The sequence below is a fragment of the Crinia signifera genome, chromosome 7, assembly GCF_055691185.1.
Source record: "Crinia signifera chromosome 7, ASM5569118v1, whole genome shotgun sequence".
NCBI classification, from domain to species: Eukaryota; Metazoa; Chordata; class Amphibia; order Anura; family Myobatrachidae; genus Crinia; species Crinia signifera.
Window position 1 is genome coordinate 50,607,602 of NC_139223.1, and position 12,645 is coordinate 50,620,246.

The window sequence follows — 12,645 nt, forward strand, 5'->3', positions numbered from 1 at the left end:
ACCCTGGTTTTAAATCAGTTCTAAGTTGGAAAAGCACAATGTGATCCAGTGACCAAACTTTATGCATATATAAAAAGTGTTATGGGGTACCAACAGGATTGCACACCAGGATTGCTGGTTGTGCTTATAATTAATTGGTGGGCAGCTTGCTTAACCCTTTCAATTCGAGAAGGCATTGCTGTCTCTTACACATGGAATTGTTTAAGCATCTTAGGAGCACTGTCAGAGGGACCCACAGATGCAAAGTAACCCAATGAGATCTGACTGAGGTGAAAGCAAATTAAATTATTACTATGGGCGGTATTCATTGTGAATACCGGCGAGGTGCAGCGAATCCTGTTTAGGATTCGATGCACATTCGCCACGTTCCGGAGCCTCGCCGACCAGCGAATATGAGCTCCTGCGGCGAACGCCGCAGGGAGCCTGAGAACAGTGGCAGGCAGGGAGATGGAAGTCTCTCTGCCTGCCCCAGAGCGTATGTGGGGGGAGGTGGGCTCCCCGGGTGCCAGGCAGCACAGGCTGCCAGCAGGGGACCGAGTATATTCACTACACCCGATCGTGCATATGTAACGATCGGGTGCAGTGAATATATGAATATCTAATGAGCGGCTCGGCTCCGGCGCCCCCTGCTGGCTGCTGTGTAAAGAAAAAAATTAAAATTAAAAATATTTTTTTTTTAAATTAAATATATATTCATGTGCTTACAGCACATGAATAAAAATAGCATGCCCCTCCTCAGAATAAAATTCCTGATTTTTTTACACCAAATGTAAAAAACAAAACACTTTATTTTAAAAGTTCACATTCCACTTCTCCATAAAAAGATAGCGATTGCTACTCGGTGAATCATGGCGAAAAAAACCTTCAAATGTATTCGCCATCTGGTCATTGAATAGGGTGATTCACCGTTTTAGTCAAAAATTCGCCAAACATGGCGAATCAGGCTCATTGAATACCGCCCTATGTATGGAGGGTTAATGACAGCGGCGTCCCTGTGCTGGTACTACCCTGCAGACGTGGTATGATCACACCAGGTACTGTGTGCTCACACCAACAATTATACTGTAGAAATCATGAAACTAGGCATTCAAATATAAACATTAAAGCCATTACAAGGGCCAGAAATGGAGCTCTGAACAAGTAAAAATAGACGTAATGGAGAGACACGTGGAAAACACCCGCATGGCTTGTGGAGCCGGCGCGTGCTTCGCAGATCCCACTTCGTCAGGGCAAGCTGTCCAGGAGTCCCAGACTGATTTAAATAGTAGTGAGTATTCAACTTTCACCAATCACAATCCTTTTGATGTGATCTGTCCTTCCTTCCTTCCTTCCTTCTCTGAGGTGGTCGGGCATTCAGGACTGCTAGTATTGGACAAGACAAAGAGGAAGAATACATTTTGTTTTTCTTTTTTAAATGTGCATATGTTTCTTTTATTATGTCTCCATATTAAATGGGATATGCCATATGCAAATTTGTATTCCGGAGGAAAATGTACTAATCAGTCGTATTTGACTGATTCGTATTTTGGTATCCATTCCTATTTTTGCCGATACGAATTCAGGTACTTGTGTATTATCACGGCGCCCATCGCATCACAGACCATAAAGCATGCGATGCGAAGTCCCCCGATGTCATACAATTTTAAAATTGTATGGCATTGTATATGGCATACAATGCGATGCGATTATAAATTGTATAAGCACCCTAATGGGGGCTTACAATGTTAAATGGACCCCACTATGAACGTGAACCCGAAGCGTGGTGAGCGCAGCGAACCCGCGAAGGGGCGGCGGTACGCGTCCTCCGACCTTTTCATACCCCTACTATCCATGTCGGCGTGGAGTTGATCTTACATAGTGTGGCGAGCGCAGCGTGCCACCGAGCCCGAAGCTTGGCGAGGGCAGCGCGCCCCGCAAAGGGACGGAGTACATGTAAAGTAATACGTGTGCGCTCGCCACACTTCGGGCTCGGTGGCTCGCCACACTATATAAAATCAACTCCACACCGACGTGGATAGTGGGGTTATGAAAAGGTCGGAGGACGCATACCGCTGCGCTCGCCATGCTTCAGGTTCAGGTTCACGTTCCTACTGGGGGTGGCGTGGGGGTGCATTTAACATTGTAAGCACCCATTAGGGTGCTTAAAAACACCCATTAGGGTGCTTATACAATTTAAAATCGTATAGGGGGCTTAAATCGCATCAGCGGCGATGAAAAATCATGCTCTGCTATGCGATGGGCGCCGTGATAATACACAAGTATCCGAATTCGTATTTTTAAATACAATTTCGTATTTTAACATACAAATTCGTATCGGCTTCACTGTGTAAAAAAAATAGGATTTTGGGTACCTACCGGTAAATCCTTTTCTCGTAGTCCATATGGGATACTGGGCTTCACTACTATGGGGGATTGAGACCTCCGCAGGAGAGACAGGCACATAAAAGAACTTTCAGTGTGGGTGCACTGGCTCCTCCCCTCAATCTCCCTCCACTAGTCAGTTAATGCAAAAACTGTGCCGAAGGAGAGCATGTGAGGAGTATGTGATAATGTATTGTGGTGAGATTCATCCAGCACACCCAAACGAACAAAAAACATATAAAAGAGGTGAATCCTAACAACTTAAGAGGACACCTGTAACTAGAACAAATCTATAGTCATATTTATCCTATAGAAAACAAGGCAATAAGCCTAACAATAAAGTAGGTCTGACAGCAGAAAAAGCCGCACTGAGGCGGGCTCCCAGTATCCCATATGGCGTACGAGAAAAGGATTTACCGGTAGGTACCCAAAATCCTATTTTCTCTACCGTCCAATGGGATACTGGGCTTCACTACTATGGGGAGGTCCCAAAGCTACCAGAACGGGTGGGAACGTGCGGATTCTGCTGTAGAACCGCATTCCCGAACTGGGAATCCTCCCTGGCCAGGGTGTCAAACTTGTAGAACTTCACAAATGTGTGTTGCCCTGACCAAGTTGCGGCCCTGCATAGCTGCATTGCCGACACCCCTCGAGCAGCCGCCCAAGAGGTACCTACAGACCTGGTTGAATGAGCCTTTACTGAAAAAGGAAGCGACAAACCAGCTGATGCATAAGCCTGCTGGATAGTACATCTTATCCACCTGGCAATGGTACGCGTTGAAGCAGGTAAACCCTTCTTCTGCGCATCATAAAGCACAAACAGGCTGTCCGTCTTACGGATCCTAGCTGTGCGCTTGACATACCCCTTAAGGGTGAGGACCACATCCAAGGTATCTGGTATATCTGGGTGTGTCGCGCTAGAAGGAACCACAATAGGTTGGTTTAGGTGGAACCCTGACACCACCTTTGGAAGGAATTGTGGTCTAGTCCTGAGTTCCGCCCTATCGTTGTGGAACACAAGGTAAGGGCTCCGACAAGATAAGGCCCCGAGCTCGGACACCCTCCTGGCCGAAGCTAGAGCCAGCAGAACAACAGTCTTCCAAGTGAGGTGTCGCAGCTCAGACTCCTCCAGTGGAACAAACCGGGCTGATTTTAAGAAAGTAAGAACTACTTCCAAATCCCATGGTGCAGTGGGAGGCACAAAGGGGGGCTGAATCCTCAGCACCCCCTGTAAGAAGGTTTGCAATTCCGGCAAGGCCGCAATCTTTTTCTGAAAAAACACAGATAGTGCGGAAATTTGGACCTTTAAGGAACCCAATCTGAGTCCCTTATCCAGGCCAGCCTGAAGGAAACGTAGCAGACTGTTTAATCGAAAACTGGCCGGAGGCAAGTCATTCTTCTCACACCAGGCAATATATCTGCGCCATATTACATGATGAGACGCCGTCACCGGCTTCCTGGCTTTTATCATTGTAGTGACGACAGAGGGATGGAGACCCTTGTGGACTAAGATCTGCCGCTCAACCTCCAGGCCGTTAAACGTAGCCGCTGTAAGTCCTGGAAGACGAACGGGCCCTGGAGGAGCAGGTCTTCTCTTAGGGGCAGACGCCACGGGTCTTCCACTAGCATGGCCTGAATGTCCCCGTACCAGGCCCTTCTTGGCCAGTCTGGTGCCACCAGTATGGCCTCCGTCCCCTGATGCCGGAGCCGCTTTAGCACCCGAGCCAACAATGGGAGAGGTGGGAAGAGGTACACCAATTGGAAATCCCAGGTCCAGGTGAGAGCGTCCACCGCTATCGCCCCTGGGTCTCTGGTCCGTGCACAGTACATTGCTACCTTGTGGTTCAATCGTGAAGCCATCAGGTCGATCTGAGGGAGCCCCCACAGATCCACTATGGCATTGAACACCTGAGTGTGAAGGCCCCACTCTCCCGGGTGAAGATCGTGACGACTCAGGAAGTCCGCCTCCCAATTGTCGACCCCCGGGATAAAAATGGCAGACAGGGCCTGGACATTCTGTTCCGCCCAGGACAGAATTTTTGACGCTTCTCTCATGCAAGGCATGCTCTTGGTACCACCCTGCCGATTTATATAGGCCACAGTGGTGGCATTGTCCGACTGGACCTGGATCGCCTTTCCCTGTAACAATGGAGCTGCCTGTAACAGGGCATAGTAGACCGCCCTCAACTCCAGCTTGTTGATATGAAGGCCTGACTCCAGTGGAGACCATCGACCCTGTAGGCGGACTCCCTGTGTCACAGCTCCCCAGCCCCTCAGGCTGGCGTCCGTGGTTACCAGAATCCAGTCCTGGATCTGGAACCGTCTGCCTGCCAACAAATTGGATGAATCTAGCCACCACTGTAGCGAGATCCTGGTTCTTGTTGCAAGGCCAATCCTTCTGCGCATCTGCAGGGGGGAGCCGGACCATTTTGTCAGAATATACAATTGAAAAGTCCTGGAATGGAAGCGGCCAAATTGTATTGCTTCGAATGAAGCCACCATCTTGCCTAGAAGCCGGAGGCAAAGATGGATCTGTACCAGAGGTGACTGTAGGACCTCCCTGACCAGCTGTTGTATTGCAGTGACCTTTTCCATCGGCAGAAAGACTTTTTGTTCTGACGTATCCAGGATCATGCCCAAGAAAACCATCCTCTGGGTTGGAACCAGCGATGATTTGGGCATGTTCAGGATCCACCCGTGGTCTCTTAGAACCTGTATGGACAGATTGAGAGCACTGCTTAAAGCCTCCGCCGACCCTGCTTTTATTAGCAGGTCGTCCAGGTATGGCACTACATTCACCCTCCGGAGCCTGAGTAGTGACATCATTTCCGCCATTACCTTTGTGAAAACCTGCGGGGCTGTCGACAGGCCGAAAGGCAACGCCCGGAATTGGTAATGGTCGTTCCCCAAGGCAAACCTGAGATAGATTTGGTGTGGGGGCCAGATAGGGATGTGTAGGTAGGCGTCTTTGACGTCTATAGAGGCCAGGAACTCCCCTCTTTCTAGGCTGGCGATCACAGAGCGCAAGGACTCCATCCTGAACTTGAACACGCGCAGGAAGGGGTTCAGTGACTTTAGATTCAGGATGGGTCTTACTGAGCCGTCTGGCTTCGGTACCAGGAATAAGTTGGAATAATATCCCTGGCCCAGCTCCGTGTCTGGCACCGGTACAATTACCTGAGACTGAAGCAGCCTGGTAATGGCCCCCTGAAGGAGCACCTGATCTTCCTGGGATGCTGGAAGTGCCGACCTGAAGTATCTTCTGGGAGGGGGCTTGTCGAATTCCAGCCTGTAACCTAGTGAAATGAGACCCCTGGCCCAGGAATCCAGACCCGAGGCGTCCCACACATGGCTGAAATGCAACAATCGCGCTCCCACCGCGAGAGAGTCTCGTGGCGGGAAAACCCCGTCATGCTGCAGGCTTAGAGGAAGTCGCGGCATTTGGACGGTCCTGGGTGTTGGAGGTGTTAGGCTTCCTAAACTTGCCTCTTGTGCCCCTGCTGGCATTGGAGGCGCCCCTAGCCTTGGGGCGAAACCTGTTCCCACGAAAGGACTGCTGGGAAGCACCTGTGAAGGTACGCTTTGCAACAGTGGGGGCTGATGGAAGGAAGGTAGATTTTCCTGCCGTGGCTTTGGAAATCCAACCGTCTAATTCACTGCCAAACAGCCATTCTCCTGTAAAGGGAATACCCTCCACACTCTTCTTTGAGTCTACATCTGCAGACCACTGACGCAGCCACAAGGCCCGTCTGGCTGAAACCGCCATGGCTGAATTGCGCGCGTTTATTGCGCCCAATTCCTTTTGTGCCTCGCACAGGATTTTTGCGGTATCCTGAATGTGACGCAGGCTGTCCCCTATCTGGGCCACAGTCATGTCACCCAACAACCCTTCCTGAATCTGGGTTGACCAGGTATGAATAGCCTTGGCCATCCAGCAGCTGGCTAAAACTGGACGCTGGGATGCCCCACTGGCCGTATATATGGACTTGAGGGTAGCTTCCAGCCTTCTGTCCGCCCCGTCCTTAAGGGTGGATACCCCTGGGACTGGTAACAACACCTTTTTAGAGAGGCGGGAAACAGAGGAGTCCACTACCGGTGGCTCCTCCCATTTCTTTCTGCCCAAAGGTTCAAAAGGATATGCATTTGTGAACCTTTTTGAAAGAGTAAACCTCTTATCAGGGTTTTGCCATGCAGCCCTGAAAGCAGTTTCTAACTCTGCCTGCTCAGGGAAGTACACTGGCTGTTTCTTCTGAGTCATGAAGAAAGGATCTCCTTCTGTGGATGCCTCTACTGGGAGATCTAAAACATCCCTAATGGCCCTGATAAGGGGCTCGGGACCATGCACTGCCGCCTCAGGAGCTGGTTCCTGCAGACCCTGCTCCTCACCCTCCTCCAATATGTCCTCATCGTCCTCATCTGTGTCAGGATCCATAGCAGTAGCCTGCCTCTTTTGAGGCTGTGCGGGAGGAGGTGGTACATTTTGGGTATGAAGAATATCCACCCTGGCAGCTAACATGGACAATTCTCTCTGAACCCTCTGCGTTTGCTGAGTGTTAGTGGAAAGCTGTGAAGCCACAGAATCCAACAAGGTCTTTATGTTGGAGGCCCACGCAGGCTCCTGCTCGTCTGCCTGCGACTGCCCCGCAAGCTGTGGGGGAACCCCACTGATCTGGGTGTCAGCACTACTGGGCTGCGGTGACATACAAGCCTCACAAGTAACCTGGGACTGTGACTTGGGCACAAACTTGGTGCTACACACCATACAAGTGAACTTTTTCACCATGATGAGATAGTACTACAATGTCTGTAGTAACAAACACAACCCCCACGCAGTCACACACGTGCACACACTGCTGGATGTGTTTCCTCTGAGTGAAAACAGACTATGTGCTTGCTTTACTGTGTCTGTAACTAATCAGTGGGGAAAAAACAGAGCAATTGGGGAGCCAAGTGCACCCTTAACCTGAACTCACAGATCTGGGTGAGCTGGTAACGCTAAACACAGTGATATAAACAACACAGTGTCTGAGTAAGCTAGATAGCGCAGCAGCGCTAAATCGCTATAAAAACCTGCTGTCTCTGCCGTGCTGCAAGTACCCGGATCCACCACGCCAGTGAGGAGCCCTGTAATGGAGTCTGGCAGCGTGTGAAGAAGCAGGAAGTGACAGTGCGCGCCCAGCAGAGCTTGGTCCCGCTCTGAGTGAAGCCCCGCCCCCTTACACGGAGCTGGCGCTTACAATATATTTATACTGACATTATTAAAGGTGTAAAATATATATCATACATTATACCCTGAGGGGTGTCCCTGGTGTCCAGCGGCAGCACCCCTATGCCAGTTATCAGACGCGGTGTTCACGCGATCCCTGCTGGAGAGCCGCCATTACTAGCCGTACGTCTTGCCGCACCAGCAATGGCTGCGGGGACCCCTTGTGGGACCCCCAGCCTGTACTCACCACCGATGTCTTCAGACCTGTCAGGGGTGTGCGGCGGCTAGGGGACTTGCTCGCTACAGCGCAATGCTGTGCGGTGACAAGTCCCACGCAGGACTGGATTGTCCTGTAGCAGGGTCAGCTCTGCACCTGAAGAGGTCGGGGACTGACCCTTCCCCTGATACCCACGAAGCAGGACAGCTGTGTGGTCACTACAGCGCCCCAAAATAACAAACTTGAAAATAAATGTGGAAAAAACTCTGGAGCATGCAGAAGCACTGCCTCTCCTGAGGCACATTTTTCAAAACTGACTAGTGGAGGGAGATTGAGGGGAGGAGCCAGTGCACCCACACTGAAAGTTCTTTTATGTGCCTGTCTCTCCTGCGGAGGTCTCAATCCCCCATAGTAGTGAAGCCCAGTATCCCATTGGACGGTAGAGAAAAATAATTAAATAATAATAAAAAACGGCGAGGGGCTGAAGGATAGTCCTTTACTTAGGACTTTATGTTGAGGGGGAGTAAAATCATGGTCAGTTACTGTAGATTAATGATTTTTAAGCAGTCAGATCTCATTGGGTTATAGTGCATCCAGCTACAATGGCGTGTCCCTCTAATAGCGCTCTTTAAATGCTTAAATAATTCAATGTGTAAGAGACAGCAATGCCTTCCCGAATTGAAGGGGTTAACCCCTTCACGACATATGACGTATATATACGTCATATGTCCGTTGCGGGGGAATCAAGCCAGCTCACGGAGTGAGCTGGCTTGAAAGAGAGCAGGTAATGGCTGTATATTACAGCCAGGTCCCTGCTCTCACGGCCACGAGCGGCGAGTTCACCGATCGTGGCCGTTTAACCCTTTAAGCACCGCGGGCAAAGCGCCCGCAGTGCTTAAATAGCTGATCGGAGGGGGGGGCGCCCCCCTCCGGCGCCGATCGGGGCCCCCCGCAGCGAGATCGGAGGGTGCCGATCGGTTGCCATGGTAGCCAGGGGTCTAATGTAGACCCCTGTGCTGGCCGTGTATGCATACCTATTACATCCTGCCTCAGGCAGGATGTAATAGGAAGTGCATAAAATCACTACGTTCAGCCATAGAGCTCTATGGCTGAACCTAGTACAGGCGATCGCGCCCCCTAGTGGTCAAGTACACTAGGGGGCCTTGTAGTAAAAGTAAAAAAAATAAATAAATAAAGTTTAAAAATAAAAAAAAAATAAAAAAATATTAAAAGTTCAAATCACCCCCCTTTCCCCATTTCCCAAATAAAAATAAATAAAAAATAAAAAAAATAAACATATTTGGTATCGCCGCGTTCCTAAAAGTCCGATCTATTAAAATATAACATTAGTTATCCCGCACGGTTAAAGGCGTAAACGGAAAATAATCCCCAACGCCAAAACTACGTTTTTTGGTCGCATCGCGTACCCAAAAAAAAATAACTAAAAGAGATCAGAAAGTCGCCCATATCCCATAATGGTATTAATTAAAAAGTACACTTCAGCCCGCAAAAAATGAGCCCTCACCCAGGTCCGTAGGTGGAAAAATAAAAAAGTTATAAGCCGCAGAACATGGCGACGCCACGCAAATTAGAAAAACCGTAAAAGTTGCGATTTTTTTTTTTAGTGGTAAAACATAACGAAAACTATATAAGTTTGGTATCGCCAGAATCGTAACGACCCATAGAATAAAGATAACCCATCATTTTAAACGAACTATGAACTCCAAAAAAACCGTAACCAGCGCAAAATTGTGCAATGGCGGTTTTTTTTTTTTTTACCCCACATTGAATTATTTCCTGATTCCCCAGAATATTATACGGTATAGTAAATGATACCATTACAAAGTACAACTTGTCCCGCAAAAAAAAGCCCTCATGTGTCTATATAGCCGGAAAATTAAAAAAGTTACGCTTATTTGAACGCAAGGAGGATAAAAAAAAAAAAAATTACCTTAAAAGGCAATGTCGTGAAGGGGTTAAGCAATCTGCCCACCGATTATTAGAGCAACCAGCTAAATTGAGAGATGCTGTTGGTACCCCATAACACTATGTATGCATGAACAAAGTTTGTCCCTGAATCACATCACGCTTTTCCAACTTATGCCGCCTATACACGCTGCGATTCCCGGCGGTGCGATGTGTGCTTTGAGGTGCGCACTCACCTATCATTACAAAAAAAAAAAAAATCCTGAGTTTCAAAATTTCAGGGGGATCATCCCAGTGGCGTAAATATGGTTAGGCAGACCCTGCAGTGGCTTGGGGGAGCCAGCGGGGTCTGCCTGACCGCCGAGAATAATTGAGCCGCTGCTCCACCATGGAGAAGCATTGTGGTACCTGTCAGGGACAGGCAGTGCAGCATTGCGCTCGCTCCAGGTTCCCTGATTATTGACAGCCACCAGCGCTGAATAAAAGACAGGACAGGTGAGAAACGGCTCAGCTGGCCAATCATGTCTGACCTAACAGCCTGCGACTCAGTGATTGGCTGAGCACACAGGCTGCAGGGAGAGAAGGATGCATGGACTCTGGAGAGGCATAATGAAGGGGATGCCAGTAGAGAGCGAGCGCCAGGAGACATAAGGGTTACTGAGGGGTGAATTTATGAAGCTTGGAGAAGTGTTATCTATCCCCATTAAGAACGTTATGAGCAAGGTGATAATGGTTCAGCCAATCAGCTCTTACCTGTCAATTTACATATTGTAGCTGATTGGCTGAACCATTATCACCTTGCTCATAACGTTCTTTATGGGGATAGATAACACTTCTCCAAGCTTCATAAATTCACCCCTCAGTCTCTTGTCGCCCACCCGCCCTGCTATACCCATCACCCGTGGCTCGTTTTGAGCCCCCCAAGCCACCATGAAAGCTTGAGCCTCGTAACCCACCTATGCACTCCAGTGTAGAGTCACATAGGATAGGGCAGGTAGTGCTGGCTGCATCACCAAAAGGTAAAAGCCAGCCTGATGCACTATAAATAATAATATTGACTCTGTAACTGATGGGTCTTCTATAAAAGAGTGGGGAAGTGGTGATATGCTAAAAAATGTGTGTGTGTGTGTGGGGGGGGGGGGGGGTGGATTTGAAAATCCTGAAGTTCTTATTGGAACTTGCTTGAATGGAACTCATACAGGCAAGTACAAGCAGGATAAGCCAACGCGTTTCATCTATCGGTAGACTGCATATTCTATGCATATGTAGCAAGGTAGTCTCAATTTGACCAAATGTATTCAAGATTACAGTAGGTCTATTAATGAACCCAATTGGTGTAGTAGGGTAATCTCTTTATTTAACAGGATCAGCATAAAGTAGGTGCCAAATTATGGTGATTTAAAAGGGTGTATTTATAAGGGATCCCTGTAATAAGGGTCAGCATAGGTAGTGCCTTAATCTCCAGCAGGCATGTCCAAACTGTGGCCTCCAGCTGTTGTGAAACTACACGTCCCAGCATGCCTTGCCATAGTTTTAGAATTCCCTAATATCAAAACTGTGGCAAGGCATGCTGGGATATGTAGTGTCACAACAGCTGGAGGGCCATAGTTTGGACATGCCTGGTCTAGAGTATTCCCAAGCTAACAGCTTCCAGAATGAGCATGCTTTCTAATAATGTGACCCAAGTTCAAAATCCCAGGTCTGTGACAGTGTTACAGTTGGGTCTAATCCATTGCACAGCAGGAATTGAGTGACATTACATGGTCAGTGAGAGTAGTGTGTAGTGCAGTGATGGCTAACCTTGACACTCCAGCTGCTGTTGAACTACACATCTCAGCATGCCCTGCATCAGTTTTCGCATGACCAAATAGGAAAAACTGTAGCAGGGCATGCTGGGATGTGTAATTCAACAACAGCTGGAGTGTCCAGGTTAGCCATCACTTGTGTAGTGGGTGTTATAATGTGGCATAATTTGAACTGGAGGGCACTGTAATGTGTCAATCTGATCTGTTCATTGTAATGTGGAGGCCACTATAATATTGTGTAATAAGAACTGCGTCCCCATCGCAGCAGTTTCATTGCACATGCAACCGCATTAAACATAGGCTGTACCTCTTGTTCCCCCGAAGCGGAGTCTGCATCAGAGGCCACTCACTAACAGATCTGCCGTAGCCTCTATAAGGCTGTAATTAATGGACTGGCCAGCAGCTGGGAAGTAAAACAAGAGCCTTGATACAACTTATCCCTTTGAGTGCCAGCATTGTGGGGAGATCCTCAAAATATCCTCTAAAAAATGCCAGCATTGCTCTCAGCGACTTTTTTTGGGGTGCAAAATTGAACTAAACTTCAATTAATTGACTTGGCTGTATTTGTATTTATTTAGACTAAAAGAACAGTCGACGCTGCCATTTTTTTTTTAGTGGACATTTTGAGGATTTCTCACAGCAACATTGTCACTGAAAGGGTTAATACTAGTAAAAACCATGTGGATTCAACCATTAGTTTTTAAACACTTGGTACTTGTGTAGTTTCATGGCGCCAGAATGGCACCGTGAGTCTGAGTCCCCTTGTGGCTCGCTATCTCATATCAACTCCATGCCAACGTGGATAGTGGGGGTATGAACTATCCACGTTGGCATGGAATTAAGTTACTTTATTTTAGATAGTTTGGCGAGCGTAAAACCCGGAAGTAGCACGGCGCCATGAAACTACACGAGAACCAAACACTTAAACGGTTTTCAGTATTATCATTTCTTGTATGCATGGGTATAAATTCAGTTCTATAAATTAATCATAAGACCATTTTTAGCAACATTAACAAAGTGACGCGACATTTTAATTATAGGTTTTAACAGCTTTGATGTATAGTATTTTTTTTTACTTTTAAATAATATAATCCTGACAGCCAGAGCTTCTGGTACTTTATATATTCGTG